Genomic DNA, 5,937 nt, shown 5'->3' with positions numbered 1-5,937 from the left:
ATAGGTACATGCATATCATGGTAAGATTAATCATGAGGCTTTGTTTGAATTTGTTACCTTCCTTGAAGAAAAAGAGAAATGGCAGCAATTCAAGCTACACTTATTAACAACGAGCAGCTCGAAAACTATAACTGAAAGGTTAGACATCCTAATAAATGAAAGAGATCTAGTACCCAAGAGAAGGGAAGCCGACCCTGACTTGGATGGCCATTCCCCATTTTGAAAATGGCATTAGCAGGTGCCTGTTAGCTCAACTGCCAAATGGCACTTAGCTACTGCGTCCATGGAACCAAGTATGCTTAAAAAAGTACTACACTTGACTAAACTACTTGTTTGCCCCTTTTTGAGTTTTTTGTTCCTACGCATATCATATAGTTAGCAAAATATTATTTATATGAATAATATAATTTGTCCTATGTGAATAGAAGACTCAGGCCACTTCTTTTTTAGCTTCATCAAGCTGTTACAACTGCCTTAAAAAAAATAATGAATGATGCAATAAGCCTTAAGATTGTATGACTGGGCCATACTTTTTCAGCACTAGTATGATTATAAGCCCCAGTTCCATAATGCTGACTCGCCACAAGGGAATCAATGCATAATTAATTGAATTGTGGCTAACCAACCGGTGTGCACCTTGAACAACTGGTGCAACAATTGTTTTTTCTCATGTGCAAAGCCTAACCACAATTCAATCTCTATGTTGTAGAACATTGACAACTAAAGAGTTGTACACATGCAACACACAACATACAACCCTATCAGCCACATTAAAATTTGAAAGAAGTCATTACAACAAAAATACGCAACATAGCTTTTCAAACACAAGTGTCTAAGAGTACCATACAAGAAAAAACTTCCTATCTTATTTAGTAAAAAAACAACTGAAATTAAGAACTAAGAGGATGCTTTGCTATCTTAGATGATGAATCTAGGCTAGCACAGGGAGATCTAAGGACGATCCTATTTCGTGCAAAGAAGAACCAATGCTTAGCTTTGACATATTTGCTTGCACCTTGAAGCAGTACAATTGGATTATCAAAGTTGCACCCATAGTTTCACCTACTTCAAGCACCTCCATGGTCACTTTCTTGTTACCACCAAAAGCATCGGAATGAGCCTCAACTTCATTGGCTAGCCTGGCCTCAAATGGTTAATCCAAACCTAATCCTTGAAACAACACATTAAAATCAATATCAAGTGATCTTAATTGATATACAAAAACACATATGAAATAAGGTAAAACATTTAATAGGTAGGTACCTCTAGCTCAGACCTAGTATTGACCCATATTTTTCATGTGTGTCCCCATTCGTCGACAAGACTCTCTTTTTAAGGTGAAAAATTGTATTTTATGAAAAACTAGAGTCGCGACTTATTTTATTATTTTTTAAGAGAAAATAAAATAAGAAACTAAAACCTTAATAAAAATGACTCCTTAAATTTTGGAAAGGCAAGTCTTTGAAAATCCCAAGTCTAGATCAAAAACCCAAGTCTAGATCCAGGGATTAGGTTACCTATTGGGAAGGTACCTCAAAGAGGTAGCACCCCTCTAAGCCCTAAAGAGGTCTCTGCTAGCTGAATTGAGAGAATTATGACAATTAGTCAATTGATTAAGGATACCTAAGTAGGCTAAGGTGATTTGAAAACTCTATTATCACTAGCATTCCAAACAAGAATTCAAAACACAATCATAAAGAAATTGTAATATGTTCACTTGAAGCACAACTTAAGTGTTACCACAAGACATCAAAGTTGGTTCAAAAAACAAGATATATAACATACAATGTGCATCATATTCTGTTCTATTTAGGAGACTATATACTAGTCAAAGCAATTCAAAACACAATCAAGCATGAGGGTATTTTACACATAAAGCATATCTATTCACAGAAGTACTGAAGGGAATTAAGTCGAATTCCCAACCTGTGAGAAACAAAAAAAAAAAAAGAAAACACACGCTAAAGAAAAACAATCACACGCACAAGACAATATTTACGTGGTTCGGCAATTTGCCTATGTCCATGGAGTTGCAGGGATATCACTATTATCAGGGAAGAATACATAGTACTTTTGTCAGCTACAATATTTTCTCTCTATATATAACACAACAACCACACCACATTAAAAAACCTTAATTACAAAAGACGGTTCCACAATGGGCTAAACGGGCGGCTTAGGCCTGTCGGCCCAAGCCTTCGTTCCATGGACTAAGCCTCAGTAAATCTCTCATTAAAAAATCACACAATATTATTCAGGTCGGGTCGCCAAACCGAATCAAACAAAACTAGGCTCCACAAAGCCTGACAAATCTCCCACTTGGAGACTAGTTCAATCACCAACATCAAACCACTATCCTCCAAGAAACAATTTCTCATCCCTGCAACTCATCCTCCTATCCTCAAGCTAGAAGACCAATTGAAGCTGCGCACAACTTCAACTTCTCAATAGTGACATCCTTAGTCAACATGTCTGTCGGGTTCTTAGATCCACAAATCTTCTCAAGTATTACCAATTTATCTTTAACAAGGTAGCGAATAAAGTGGTATTTTGTTTGTATGTGCTTCGACTTTGAATGAAAAGCCGAATTTTTGGCAAGAAAATTTGCATTCTGACTATCACTGTGTGGAATGCCCATCTCCTGCTTCTTACCCAATTCATCTAAGAAACCATGTAGCCAAATCATCTCCTTTCCAGCTTTAGTTGTTGCAACATACTCAGCTTCTGTAGTAGACAAAGTAAGGATCTTCTGTAGATTTGAAGCCCATGATATAGTTGTACCACCTAGAGTAAAAACAAACCCAGTAGTACTCTTTCTACTATCAATATCACCAGCAAATAGTATTGCATGTCCTTCATCATCAAGTTGTCCAATAAAAATCAGATTCCTCCTCAAGTCAGGAATATGTCGAACCTTCTCTAGAAACCAAACAGACCCATTGGGCAACGATATCCGGACGTCTCCCAGACCCACAACATCCAAGGTTGAACCATCAGCCAAATACACCTTACCAAAATCACCTACAGCATAATTCTGTATGATTTCTTGGTGTGGAGTGGTATGAAATGAAGCTCCTGAATCCAAAACCCAATCATCAAGTGGACTGTCTACTGCAAGAAGTAATGCATCTTGTACCTCTTCTGTTACAGCATTAGCAGAATCATCTTCATTATTCTTCTTAGGACTTTTGCATTGCCTTCTAAAGTGACCTATTTTCCCACAATTCCAGCATTGTACTTGTTGGTTTGATCTAGATTTGCTTCTGTTCTGATTAGAATTTTTGGATTTTTATCTACCCCGGTTTGAATTTTTGTCATTACCTCTTCCTCTTGTCTCAAGGTTTAGGGCAAAACCAGATCCTGAGGTTTCGCCTGCATCTCTTTAGCGAATCTCCTCAACCAGAATTAAATCTCGTATATCATTGTACTTGAGCTTTTCCTTTCCCGTAGAATTGCTTACTGCCATCCTCATTGCTTCCCAACTGTTTGGCAAAGAAGCCAAGATGATCAAAGCATGAATCTCATCATCAAAATCAATTTCTACTGACGACAATTGATTTGTGATTGTATTAAATTCATTCAGATGTTGTGCTACTGATGCATTCTCTGTCATCTTCAAATTGAACAATTTCTTCATCAAATGCACCTTATTGTTTGCAGACGGCTTTTCATACATACCAGGCAAAGTCTTCATCAAATCTGTTGTGGTATTCTCCTTTACAACATTGTGTGCAACAGACCTAGACAGAATTAACATAATAACTCCTAGAACCTGTCTATTAAGAAGTGCCCATTCCTTAGCCTTCATACTCTCAAGTTTTGTCCCCAAAAAAGGCAGATGCAATTTCCTCCCATATAGATAATCTTCAACCTGCATCCTCCAATACGGAAAGTCTGTGCCATCAAACTTTTCTATTCTAGACGCCTTTTCTGCTTCCTCTGCCATTGCTCTCACTCAAACCTAACCTTAGGCTCTGATACCAGTTGAAGGGAATTAAGTCAAATTCCCAACCTATGAGAAACAAAAAAAATATAGAAAACACATGTCAAAGAAAAACAATCACACGCACAAGACAATATTTATGTGGTTTGGCAATTTGCCTACGTCCATGGAGCTGTAGGGATATCACTATTATTAGGGAAGAATACAAAGTACTTTTGTCAGCTACAATATTTTCTCTCTATATATAACACAGCAACCACACCACATTAAAAAACCCTAATTACAAAAGGCAGTTCCACAATGGGCTAAACGGGCGGCTTGGGTTTGTCGACCCAAGCCTTCGCTCCATGGACTAAGCCTCAGCAAATCTCCCATTAAAAAACCATGCAATATTATTTGGGTCTAGTCGCCAAACCGGATCAAACAAAACTAGGCTCCACAAAGCCCGACAAGTACAAGGATAAAAAAAGGGAGAGCCATACTTGGATATTATGCATAACTTACAGTGTGCTTACATGTAATGAAATAGGATTAAAACAATTCATGATAATAAGTAATTATGATGCAAAGCACTAATATATATGACATATGTATAGCTAAAAAAAAGGCAAGAATCCAAAGGAATATCATATATCACCTAGGACATACATACAAGCTCATTTTTAAATTTAAACTAATACTTAAGATAACTATAAGTATCAAAATTAGTAACTAAAACAAAAACATGCCACAAGGGGCAGAATAGTTGCATTCAATTGAAAAATCCTAAAAAAAATATCTACAATCATTATTTTGTCATGAAAAAATTAGACGACATTCTCATTATGTCTACATTAGAGAATAAAATTCAAAACAAAGCCAAGATATGCCAACAACACTAGTTTAAATAATAAAGCAAGCACTATACTGGAACTTTAGGATGTAGTTATAATAGGAAGGTTTGCAAAATAAAACCTAAAAAATTTTCTGGAATGTGAATTTAATTACAAATATTTTCAGAGAAGCTCTTCTATATTTCTAGATTGTAAACCAAAAGACCAAACAATTTAATAAAGCTCCAATTGATTCCAGTTTAAAAAAACATCTCTAAAGGTCTAGCCCAGGGCATAATTCAATAGCATTCATAAACTGATTTTTTAAACTAACATAGAAGTTCTAAAAAATCATTAAAAAAAATAAAAAAATAAAAAAATCTTGCAATTTTTTTAGAAGGTCTATTTTAAAGGAAAAATAAAGACAAGGTTAGAAGGCACACGAATCAATTTTAAAAACAATTAAACATCTACTTTATTCAAAATTAGAGCAGTGCAATGATTGTAGAAAGGGAAAATTATATCTTTCAATTGGAAAAATTATTTTCAATATTTATGTGTCTAAAATAATTTTAAGGAAGTCTAGAATTAAGAAAAAAATATATCAAATCAAACTTACAAAGTTATTTAATAATTTATTTTTATAAGAACATTTTGGGTGTCTAGAATTGGGTGAAAACAGAACCCTAAAAGACTCATTTATATCTTCCATTTCAGAATTGTTTTTTTTTTACCTCAAACAAAGTTTTTAATTCATATTCAAGATGTCTACAAAACCATACAATCTTAGCAAAAAATTTTGGAGTATCGTAAGTGAGTCAAATTGAATTTTCTTTTCAGGGATGCAGTAAAACTAGCAAACTGTCAATAAAAGATTTTGAAAAAAAAAGTGATTTTTATGTAGGGGTCTTACCAAATCCCCAATTAATATATGCAAATCTAGCCTAGAATTATCCCATTTATTTGGAACCATAAGCTTGAATTAATGTTCCACTCAAAACAAATTTTTTATTGAAAACAAAAGAGTGCAAACTAAATGAGTTATAGTTGCATATTTTTAAAAAATAAAGATTTTGACCTTAGGGATTCTAATTGAATTTTTTAAATAGATTTTCAAAAGGATCTTTTGAGAAAAAAAATTCTTTTAAAATGAAAGAAATTCATTTGGAAACAACAAAACAT

Source organism: Vitis riparia, chromosome 9 (genome assembly GCF_004353265.1).
Source record: "Vitis riparia cultivar Riparia Gloire de Montpellier isolate 1030 chromosome 9, EGFV_Vit.rip_1.0, whole genome shotgun sequence".
NCBI classification, from domain to species: Eukaryota; Viridiplantae; Streptophyta; class Magnoliopsida; order Vitales; family Vitaceae; genus Vitis; species Vitis riparia.
Note: the sequence above shows the minus strand (reverse complement) of the source record.